The sequence below is a fragment of the Musa acuminata genome, chromosome BXJ1-7 (genome assembly GCF_036884655.1).
Source record: "Musa acuminata AAA Group cultivar baxijiao chromosome BXJ1-7, Cavendish_Baxijiao_AAA, whole genome shotgun sequence".
NCBI lineage: Eukaryota > Viridiplantae > Streptophyta > Magnoliopsida > Zingiberales > Musaceae > Musa > Musa acuminata.
In genome coordinates, this window is record NC_088333.1 from 16,594,161 (window position 1) to 16,607,002 (window position 12,842).

General features: G+C 38.5%; 1 pseudogene; it reads right to left on the reverse strand.

The window, feature by feature from the left end:
• Positions 1 to 11,407: 11,407 nt before the first annotated feature.
• LOC135679676 (uncharacterized) lies at positions 11,408 to 12,008 on the reverse strand (annotated as a pseudogene).
• Positions 12,009 to 12,842: the final 834 nt, after the last annotated feature.

Genomic DNA, 12,842 nt, shown 5'->3' on the forward strand with positions numbered 1-12,842 from the left:
ACTCTATATGTTTTTCCAACTAAGAAATGATCACAAGATTTAAGAGATGTACCTTGCAACTCTGGTAAGAACTGCTTTCTAGCAAGAGTTTGAAGTCCCTTCTCGCTGATATGTCCAAGCCTCTTACGCCAAAGATCTATACATTCATATTTTTTAATTACATTAATCTCTCCTTTATGTAGCTTAGCTTCCATGACATAAAAAGAGTTAAGTTTTTTTCCTCTTGCCACAATCAGAGAACATTTAGTGAGTTTCCATTTGCTTTCACCAAAATAGTGTGCAAAGCCCTCATCATCAAGTCTACCTATAGATATCAAGTTAAGACGAATATATGAAACATGCCTTATATCTTTGAGTATCAATTTTCTCCCAATACTGGTCTCCAAGCAAATATCTCCAATACCCACAATCTTAGATGTACCACTGTTTCTCATTTTGACATTACCAAAATCACCAGCAGTGTAAGATCTAAAGAAATCACCATGAGAAGTGACATGAAATGAAGCACTAGAGTCAATTACCCAATTACTGTCCTGAGCTACAAGACTAACACAACCTTCATCACAAACAATAGTGATATTACCTTCAGCAGCAACTGTATTGGTCTCTTTCTCATTTTTCTTCATTTCATTCTATTCTCGCTTCCAAAACCTACACTCTTTCTTTATGTGACCTGGCGTCTTATAATGAAAGCATTTGATATCTTTTCTAGACTTGGATCTTCCTCTATAACCATGTGGATTTCTGCTATAACTACTTTCACGTCTTTCTTGTTTTTCAGTAACAAATGCACCAGAAGAAGATTCACCCTGTTTTTTCCTTCTGACATCTTCATTTAGCAAACTGTCTTTAACTATATCTATAGTTAGAGTTCCCTCTGGCATGAAGTTGCAAATAGTCACCACATACGTTTCCCAACTTTCTGGTAAAGAGTTGAGAAGTAATAATCCTTTCATCTCATCATCTATATTCATTTTTATAGTAACCAGCTTGTTTGCAAGACTCTGAAATAAGCTTATGTGCTCAACAATGTTACCACCATCTTTATACTTCAAATTTACAAGCCTTCTGAGGAGAAAAATTCTATTTCCCACTATATTTTTCGCAAAGAGGTTCTCTAACCTTTGCCAAACAACATCAGCTTTGGTTTCATCAGAAATATGCTCATGCAAGTTTATATCCATCCATCTTCTAATATAGGCAATGACTTTTCTATGTTGAACTTCCCATTCTTTATCGTCCATAGTAGAAGGTTTATCTTTAACTTTGATAGGCTTATACAAATCTTTGCAATATAGCAAATCTTTCATCAAACGCCTCTAAGTGGAATAATTTGACGAGTTTAATTTAATCATATCAGATGACTGCTCCATTTCAATAACACAAGAAAAACTAGCACCAAATAACCTGTTGCTCTAATACCACTTGTTGGGAAAAACCTATTAAAGCGGAATATTCTTTTCCCTCTTTATGTATCAAAATGGGTTCCTCATCAAAATACCAACTTGATATCCAAATGAAAATATCAACCAGCACAGCATAAACTATAGAGCAAAATATCAATCACACAGTGAGACCAAATCTTTTAACGTGGAAAACCCAATGTGGGAAAAACCATGGGACCGTAGTCCACCTCAAACTTCCAATATCAATAGTAATGATAACAGGTTTACAATAGGTCTTCTCTAGAATAATCAGATGATCTCAATAACATCAAGAACATAGATCTTGGCTCTAGCATATCATCATATAGGTTGTATCTCCTCAAAAGAGAATTCTAGGTCTCACAGAGTGGATCTAGCAGGAAAATACCATAGAGAGGGTAAATTGTAGATCAACACCATTAGGATTGTAGAGTTTGCTGAAATGATTCTTCACATAAAATTTGGGCCAAAACTGACAATGTTTGGCCACCGATCGTCAAGCAAAAAACTCAGAAACCTAATCTTTCTCTCTCCTCTTTTCTCTACACGCTGCCACACGCTACACTGCGCACACGCACGCTGTCGTCACTCCACTATGCACACATACGCTGCCCCCTCTAATTTTGCCCTTTCTCTCGATTTGGGCTTATGGCCCAAATTGTTGAAGCCCATTATGGCCAACAATCAACATATCATCAACATATAGCAGTAAAATAATAAAATCATCATCTGAAAATTTCTTTATAAACACACAATGATCAGATGTGGTTCTATCATATCCTTGGCTTATCATAAAGGAATCAAACTTCTTGTACTATTGTCTAGGTGTCTATTTGAGTCCATATAAGCTTTTCCTAAGCTTACACACCATATTTTCTTTTCCCTTGACTTTGAAACCTTTTGGTTGCTCCATGTAAATTTCTTCTTCTAAGTCATCATGAAGAAATACTGTTTTTACATCAAGTTGCTCAACTTCTAAATTCATGCGAGCAGCTAAACTAAGAACAACTCGGATAGAGGACATTTTCACAACTGGAGAAAAGATTACTTCAAATTCAATACCTTTCTTCTGACTGAATCATTTCACAACTAGTCGTGCCTTGTATCTTTGTTGTGAGATATTATTTTCAGTCTTCAATTTATAAGCCCACTTATTCTTAAGAGCTTTCTTCTCTTTAGGTAATTTTACGAAGTCATAGGTGTGGTTCTCATGCAAAGATCTCATATCTTCTTGCATGGCTTTAACCCACTCATTCTTATGCTCATGAAGAATAGCTTCTTGGTAAGTTTCTGGCTCTCCCCCATCAATAAGCATAACATACTCATGTGGAGGATATTTGGTAGATGGTTGTCGCTCTCTAGTGGATCTTCTCAATGGAATCTCAATTGGTGATGGAGGTGCTTGTTCAGTTGGTTCAATATCATCAACTATAGGAGTATCATCACTTATATTCTCACCACAATCTTCTTGTTCATCTCCCCCATGATCATCATGAACTACAGGTGAAGGAACTGGACCCAAACTCCAAGGAATATAAACATACGTTTCTGGCTTCTCAACTTTATCACCATCATCAAACAATTGGTCTTCCAGAAACACAATATCTGTGCTTCTAATAATCTTTTTGTTCACTGGATCCCATAATCTGTACCCAAACTTTTCATGACCATATCCCAAGAAGATACATGCTTTTGCTTTACTATCTAGCTTGGACCTATCATCTTTGGGAAAATGAACAAATGTTTTACACCCAAAGACTCTTAAGTGATTATAAGATATATCTTTTCCTCTCCATACTCTCTTTGGAACATCATCTTTCAGAGAAACTGATGGAGAAATATTTATCAGATCAACTATAGTTCTCATAGCCTCCCCCCAAAATGACTTTGGTAACTTGGCGTGGGAAAGCATACACCTAATCCTTTTTTCAATGGTTCTGTTTATCCTTTCTGCCACACCGTTTTATTGAGGAGTTTTAGGAACTGTTTTCCCAAGCCTGATACCATGGAACTTTCAATAATTCTCAAAAGGACCCCTGTACTCGCCACCATTATCTAATCGAACACATTTTAGCTTTCTATCAGTTTCTCTTTCAACACTGACATGAAACTCCTTGAACACATCAAGTACCTGGTCTTTTGGTTTCAAAGCAAAAGCCCACACTTTTCTAGAATGGTCATCAATAAAAGTAACAAAATAAAGAGCACCTCCCAGATTTCTAGTTTACATAGTACAAACATTAGTATGAACTAAATCAGTAACATCTGATCTTCTAGATGATGGATATGTCTGAAATGCAACTCTATATGTTTTTCCAACTAAGCAATGATCACAAGATTTAATAGATGTACCTTGCAACTCTGGTAAGAACTGCTTTCTAGCAAGAGTTTGAAGTCCCTTCTCGCTGATATGTCCAAGCCTCTTATGCCAAAGATCTATACTTTCATATTTTTTAATTGCATTAATCTCTCCTTTATGTAGCTTAGCTTCCATGACATAAAAAGAGTTAAGTTTTTTTCCTCTTGCCACAATCAGAGAACCTTTAGTGAGTTTCCATTTGCTTTCACCAAAATAGTGTGCAAAGCCCTCATCATCAAGTCTACCTATAGATATCAAGTTAAGACGAATATCTGAAACATGCCTTATATCTTTGAGTATCAATTTGCTCCCAATACTGGTCTCCAAGCAAATATCTCCAATACCCACAATCTTAGATGTACCACTGTTTCTCATTCTGACATTACCAAAATCACCAGCAGTGTAAGATCTAAAGAAATCACCATGAGAAGTGACATGAAATGGAGCACCAGAGTCAATTATCCAATTATTGTCCTGAGCTACAAGACTAACACAACCTTCATCACAAACAATAGTGATATTACCTTCAACAGCAACTGTATTGGTCTCTTTCTCATTTTTCTTCATTTCATTCTATTCTCGCTTCCAAAACCTACACTCTTTCTTTATGTGACCTGGCCTCTTACAATGAAAGCATTTGATATCTCTTCTAGACTTGGATCTTCCTCTATAACCATGTGGATTTCTGCTATAACTTCTTCCACGTCTTTCTTGTTTTTCAGTAACAAATGCACCAGAAGAAGATTCACCCTGTTTTTTCCTTCTGGCATCTTCATTTAGCAAACTGTCTTTAACTATATCTATAGTTAGAGTTCCCTTTGGCATAAAGGTGCAAATAGTCACCATATACATTTCCCAACTTTCTGGTAAAGAGTTGAGAAGTAATAATCCTTTCATCTCATCATCTATATTCATTTTTATAGTAACCAGCTTGTTTGCAAGACTCTGAAATAAGCTTATGTGCTCAACAATGTTACCACCATCTTTATACTTCAAATTTACAAGCCTTCTAAGGAGAAAAATTTTATTTCCCACTATATTTTTCGCAAAGAGGTTCTCTAACCGTTGCCAAACAACATCAGCTTTGGTTTCATCAGAAATATGCTCATGCAAGTTTATATCCATCCATCTTCTAATATAGGCAATGACTTTTCTATGTTGAACTTCCCATTCTTCATCGTCCATTGTAGAAGGTTTATCTTTAACTTTGATAGGCTTATACAAATCTTTGCAATATAGCAAATCTTCCATCAGACGCTTCCAAGTGGAATAATTTGACGAGTTTAATTTAATCATATCATCTGACTGCTCCATTTCAATAACACAAGAAAAACTAGCACCAAATAACCTGTTGCTCTAATACCACTTGTTGGGAAAAACCTATTAAAGCGGAATATTCTTTTCCCTCTTTATGTATCAAAATGGGTTCCTCATCAAAATACCAACTTGATATCCAAATGAAAATATCAACCAGCACAGCATAAACAATAGAGCAAAAAATCAATCACACAGTGAGACCAAATCTTTTAACGTGGAAAACCCAATGTGGGAAAAACCACGGGACCGTAGTCCACCTCAAACTTCTAATATCAATAGTAATGATAACAGGTTTACAATAGGTCTTCTCTAGAATAATCAGATGATCACAATAACATCAAGAACATAGATCTTGGCTCTAGCATATCATCATATAGGATGTATCTCCTCAAAAGAGAATTCTAGGTCTCACAGAGTGGATCTAGCAGGAAAATACCTTAGAGAGGGTAAATTGTAGATCAACACCATTAGGATTGTAGAGTTTGCTGCAATGATTCTTCACATAAAATTTGGGCCAAATCTGACAATGTTTGGCCACCGATCGTCAAGCAAAAAACTCAGAAACCTAATCTTTCTCTCTCTATTTCTCTCTCCTCTTTTCTCTGCACGCTGCCACACGCTGCACTGCACACACGCACGCTGTCGTCACTCCACTATGCACACATACGCTGCCCCGTCTAATTTTGCCCTTTCTCTCGATTTCGGCTTATGGCCCAAATTGTTGAAGCCCACATATATGTAGGCTGGACCCAACATTTTTGCTTCTGAAGAACAAATTATTTCATTGTCGCATATCTGCCTCAAACCATGGGAATATTGGTTCACAATCCGAACCCAAGAGCAGAACAGGAGAGACGGGGTTGGTGACCAAAATTATCTGAGTAGAGCTTTTGCATCATCGAGAAAAAAAGAAAATAAATTTTTTTTCTCATCATTTATGACGAAAAAAGACAATCATAATTTTTTTTCTTATCAATTACAATAAGAAAAACAATCACAAGCTTCTTTCGTATCCTTTATAACTAGGTATAAAACATAAAAAATAAAAACTTACTTGAACCATTAATGTTAGGAAACCTCTTCTTATCTCCATCTTCATGTAAGTGGTATCTTGGGAGTTTGACGTTATCATCTCGGAGACACCTCGGATACTCTTATGCATTTGGGTTCGAATTACGTCAGGTTGACTCAGACATTAATAATATTTTTTCTAATATTTTGGTACTAAAAGGAGGGTCCGATATCGTAAGAACATTCACCTACCAACCCTCTTAACAAATACCCGAGCAAGGGGGCCCTACCCTTAACTCATAGTACTTTCATTCAAGGGGGCCAGTAGCCAACCTTTTTATGTGTGGGTGCATCTACCTCGATGTAGACACCAATGCAATCCTTACGTTCATTCAACGAACCAAGGGTGATCCTGAGTCTGCTCGTCCCCGCTGAGCCATTCTTAAACTTCAACTGATGGGTATGATGCAAGCTATCGTTCCACTCTTACCTCAACTAACCTAACAAGTGACGCCACCTCATCAATTGTAGCTAGCAGCTCCATTGACATCAATACCAATGCCTGTCGGAGTTTCCCCACCTAATGTAATGCCAATATATCAAGAGTGCCTGAGGCTCGTCAAGTTGCCGATCAAGCAAGCACCTTGTTCCCTAACTACGGAATTCAATGGACTACCATATTACCATCTTGTTTCGCCCGAATCTCAAACTTAGTTAATAAATTCGACAAATGATTATCTAAGAATCTAGTTACAACAAATGTACTAACGTTTGAAAGAGATATGATGAAAATTCCAACAATCCAGAGAAGAAGGGTCGACCAACCCCACCCTACGTCAGTCGATGTTCACCAATGATATCTAGGAGGAGCCAATCTTAGCCAACATTTATCTTCCATCAATAGAGGCCTTCAACGGTAATATCGACCCATTGGAGCATGTTATTGCATTATGTGCCCAGATGTCATTATATGGTATCTTGGATGCCCTTATCTGTTATGCCTTCCTAACTACGTTAAGAGGCTCGACATGAGAATGGTATACCCATTTGAAGCCACTCTCTATCAATTCCTTTATTCAGCTCACTAGGAAATTTGAGCTTCACTACCTTGGGAATATATGCCCAAAGTCATTAATAGTAATAATTTTCGGACTTAGGCAGGGGGAGAAGGAGATGCTCTCAGACTTTGTTACTCGATTTACCAACTAGATTTGAAGAGTAAAAGATGTACACATATCACTAATTATATAGACCTTTATGATTGGGACGGGTAAAGAGGACATCAATGAAGGTACCTAAAGTACTTCTATGAGCCAATCAATATTGAGCAGTAGAGGCAATGATCTTAGATAAGCATGAAGAGATATGTAAAAGGTCAAGATCGGATCAACTACAATCCTCCCTGATCCTAATGTCATCGCGATGATGAAGAAGTGACAGACATGAATTGTCTTGCTCGAGGCCCAAGTCAACCTCACTGAATATGACTAGGATCGAAGTCTTTTTATAAATAAGAGAGAAGAGACTTAAAAGACCCTTAACCAATGAAGACTCTATTGAATAAAAGAGATAGATCTAAATATAATCACTTTCACTAAGATTACAAATGGAAGACTATCATGACTTGAAAGAACATATTGAAGAACTCATTCACCGATGACACCTTAGATGGTTCATTTGAAGCATCAGGAACCTTCACTTTGATCTCAAGGACCAATGGAAAGATAGATTGATGTTACATTATTGGACCAACCTCGGGAAGAGATAGTACTAGTCATAGGTGCCTTACAAGTCAATCACATAAGTGATGACACGTGTTATATGGTACACACTCTTTTTGCTTCTTATTTATTTAATATTTTATTATTTTATCTTATATAATTGCATATATTGTGATGTCCATAGATCTGTGCAATAGGAATTGGATCATGATGAGATCACAATAATGAGACTAATTCACCTTTAAACATATACTCTAAATAATATTAGTCGTAGGTTACTCGAGAGGGATATCGAGATAACTAGATAGACTATTGTGCTATATACCCATCCATATGATGGAGGCAGTTAGTCTCATAGCTGCTTGTGTGAGGATACTACGGATACATTACAAATACTCATTGGAGAATGAGTTCACTGATTGATCCGCTCAGGGAATGCTAAATGGTTGATGATACCTCATTGTCAAATAGCAATTCCATCATCCCAATGGTGTATTTGGTCCTTAGATTTAAGACACTAAGGATGTCCTGTATGAATACTCTGTTAGAACCGAAATCAGTACTAAGAAGGGGGTGAGGGGATGAATTAGTGCTTTTATAAAAATAACGATTTAGAAAAACCTTATTCGATAATATGCTTAACTTGAAAATGTTTATAGAATATAATAACTAATAAAATCAATAAGCAATAAAGGTAAATAGCAAAAGAAAAGAGCACACCGGATTTATAGTGGTTCGGTCGTTGTGACCTACGTCCACTCCCAATTCCTCCTCCGTTGAGGCCACCGACATCCACGAACGGTCTTCATTCAATGGGTGAAGACTAACTACCATTTTACAACTCTTTTCTCCTTTTAATAGGCTTAGGAGATAACCTTTATACTCCATTTTTATAAAATTTCCCTCACTCTCCTTTAGAATAGTCTCTAAATTTTAGGTGATGAGACTCTACACTTTACAAGGGTTTACAACTTTAGAATCACACGGTTTTGTTCTACTTTCTTGCTTTTTTAAGCAGGAAAGATTGGGGTATTTATAGACCCCAAATGACTTCAAAAGTTAGAGCCAAAATTTAAATCCCCGATATTTTGGGGTACTAGCGGTACCACCGTTTGTGCTGGGCGGTACCATCTCTTGACATTGGATGGTACCACCCATCAATCTGGCGGTACCACTGCTTGACACAATCTCGAAGATTGTATCTTGGAGACTGAGCCGATGGTGGTTTTCTACCGCTTGGATCGATGGTGCCACCACCGAATCCAATATTTGGGTAACTAAATGGGCCTTTCTCTTGGCCCAAAATAGCCTCATCTAAGGCCTAATGTGCTCCTAATTGAGTTAACCTAATTACATTCAAACCAACTTAATTAGAACTCTAAACTAATTCAATCTAGATAAATTATTACAAAGCACAAATCATATGTTGTTCGACATATCATTGGTTCTTCCGGTGCTTCGTTCGATCCTTCGGCGCATCATCCTCTCCTTCAGCATATTGCCCAATCAGCATGTTGACTATTAGGATCGAGGCGACACTAAGAGGGGGGGCGGTGAATTAGTGCAGCGGATAAAAACATCGATTTTGAAAAACTTCATACAATAAAAACTTATTTCAGAAATGTGAGTTTAACTTAAAAACATACGAAAGAGTATAATGGAAGTAAAGCAAGTAAGACAGTTTGCAATTAAGGTAAATAGCAAGAACAAAAATGCAAACTAAGTTTTATAATGGTTCGGTCGTCATGACCTACATCCACTCCCGATTCCTCTTCCGTTGCGGCCACCGACATTCACTAATGGTATTTCTTCAATAGGCGAAGACCAACCACCTTCTTACAACTCTATTCTCCTTTTGATAAGCTCTGGAGAGAATCTTTACACCTCTCTTTCGGACCTAGACCTCTCTTCTCCCTTTAGAAAAACTTTCTTTACTAGGAAGAAGGGACTCTACTCTTCAAGAGAGATTACAATTTTTACTTAAGGATTCTTTCCTCCTTTTTAACTCACTTTCTTGTTGTACTAAGCAGGAAAGAGTGGGATATTTATAGGCCCCAAATAAATTTAAACTTGGAGCCCAAAATTCAAATCTTCGAGATTTCGGGGTACAGGCGGTAACACCGCTTACACTGGGCGGTACCACCGCCTGTAGCCTGACATTGGGCAGTACCACCACCCAGTCTGGTGGGACCACCACTTGACACACTATCATTGGGTGGTACCACCGCTAAGTCTGGCAGTACCACTGCTAAGTCTAGCGGTACCACCGCTTGACAGCCTCAAAGATCGAGTTTTTGAGTTTTCCAACTCACACAGGTAGTTCCACCGCCTAACCCAACTTTTGGGTCACTGAATGAGATTCCCAATGAACTCAAATCAGTCCCAATTAAGACCCAATGGGCCCCTAATTGAATTAGTATAATTACACTAAAAACTAACTCAATTAGCCCCCTAAACTACTTCCATCTTAGACAAATAATTACAAAGAATAAATCATTTGTTCGGCATGTCATTGGTTCATTCGACACTCGTTTGATCTTTCGGAGCATGGTCCTCTCCTTCGGCGTATTGCCCAATCGGTATGTTGACACCCAAAACTTTCGATCTCCTTGGCACAACGTCCGATCCTTCGGTCCGATGCTCGAATTCATGGCACGAGCCTTCTGCCGACACGTCGACCGATCCTCCGGTCCGATGTCCAATCTTCTGACATGTTCACTTCGAAAGTGGATCGAAAGTTGTAGTAGTCAATACCAAAGTGATACCAAAGTGGATCGAAAGTTGTAGTAGTCAAGACCAAAGTGATACCAAAGTGGATCGAAAGTTGTAGATTTATATTTGAGAAAGGATATCTTATGAGTATTATAATTGATTACACGTGAAACAAATTTAACTTTTTATATCGGCTTTCTAAGCTGTTGTAGTAGTCAACACCAAAGTTACATGACAAAAGGTGTGTATCAGCGTAACCTATGACAAGGTAACTCATGAGCCAACCTAAATGTGACTTGTGGGAGACAACACTTGTGTCATTGTTGAGTTTAGATCAGAGGCCTCTCACAATTTGGCTACACAGAGGCCAAGTTCAAATCTGATATGAGTTTAGATCAGCAAAAGAGACTCTCAGCTACAATGAAAGTTCAAGTGGGGTTGATTTGGACTTATATGCTATAGGCACTTGTGTCATTGTTGAAGACAGCAAGGGAGAACCAAAGCTTTCTGACCACAATCAACTTATAGTAAATGATACATAGTAAATGCTGAAGTATAGAGAGGGTGATGAAGATGACAGCAATTTGCAAAGCCAAAATAGTAACTAACGAGAGGAATAAGCTACTTAGTGACCAAACTCATAGCTCAAGAGTTATCTCCTTTGACATGCTATATATACTTGGGCTCTTTTGGGCTTTGATCAGCCTTCTTCCCTAAAGGGGTGCGATGTTCCCTGTTCTTTCTTCCAAGGTATGAACTAAGCAAGCATTGAATGTAGCAGTGACCAGAGGGAAGCAAGTTTTCAGAGCACGCTTTAGATGAAGGATACAGATTAAAGATAAATGGATCCTCCCTCTGCACCAAAGAAGTATCAGCAAGAATAAAAAAGGCACCATTCAACGACCATCCCAATTCGCCACCCTTCCCACCACGTCGCTTACACGCAGTCCTTCCCTCCTATCTTCTCCATCATCACACCCACACCACCTTTCTCTTCCTCGTACACGACATCAAGGTTGTACAAGATCAAACCATGGTGAGCGATGAGAAGACGACGAGGACAGGCCCAAATATCCACAGCAGAATGGGCAGCGCGGCGTAGAACAGCCGGTTCCCCACCGTGTTGAGAGTGAAGCCCTTCTCCAGCAGATCGCACACGTAGTCGGGGGTCACCAGGCACTCGTCGTCGAGGCCGCAGGCGACGTTGACGAGGAAGTTCGCCTGGTTGACGAACCGAAAGGAGAGGGAGTAGCAGAGGAAGGCAAAGAGGAAGATGAGGAGGGTGACGTACTTGAGAGACACCATGAACTCCCCATGCGCACCGAACACCGAGTCGTTCAGCGGCTTCTTGACGCTGTACGTGCTACTGATGACGGCGGCGAGGCCGGAGCACAGGAGGATGGAGGTGGTGGCCATGAGGGTGTTCCTGATCGTTTGCACGGTTAGAAAGTGGATGTAGGTCATATTGATCGAACCACTCTAAAACTCGATTTGTATTTACTTTGAGCAATTTACTTCTATAGCAAACTGTCTCTCCTCCTTACTGTGTTTTTACTATGCCTACATACGCTTTCAAGTAAACACCTTCCGAGATCGGCGTTAATTTTACGAAAGCTTTCAAATTCAAATTCTCTCCGAAACGGATTGAATCGAAACCATTTTCGTCGAATTAGTTTTAATCGAAACAAATCTTTTGAAATTATAAAAGTTTTCGCTGCACTAATTTACCCCCCCTCTTAGTGTCGCTCTTAATCCTAACAATTGGTATCAGAGCAAGGTTCACTCTCGTTTAGTTTAAAACCCAAGAGAGATGACATTTGTTGGCAACTAAGAGGGTCATTCAATTACACGTCCGCTCATATTCAATGGGACGGGTTACATATATTGGAAGACTAGATTGAGGATCTTCCTAATTTCAATGGATTTTGAGCTTTAGAACATTGTCAAAAATAGTTTTTAATAGTCTTCTCTTCCAATGAACAATTGGAATGAGTCAGAGAAAAAGACTTCCACTTTAAATGACAAGGCTATGAATGTTTTGTTTTGTGCATTAGATAAAAACGAGTTTAATCGAGTGTCAATTTATGAAATGACTTTTGATATTTAGCACACACTTGAAATGACTTATAAAGGCACTAGTAGAGTGAAGGAGTAAAAAATTAATCTTTTAATGCAAACTTATTAGTTATTTCGGATGAAACCGAGTGAGACCATTGGAGACATGTACACCCGATTTACTGATGTCGTCAATGGTCTAAAAGGACTTGGTAAAGGTTTCTCAGATTTTGAACTCGTTAA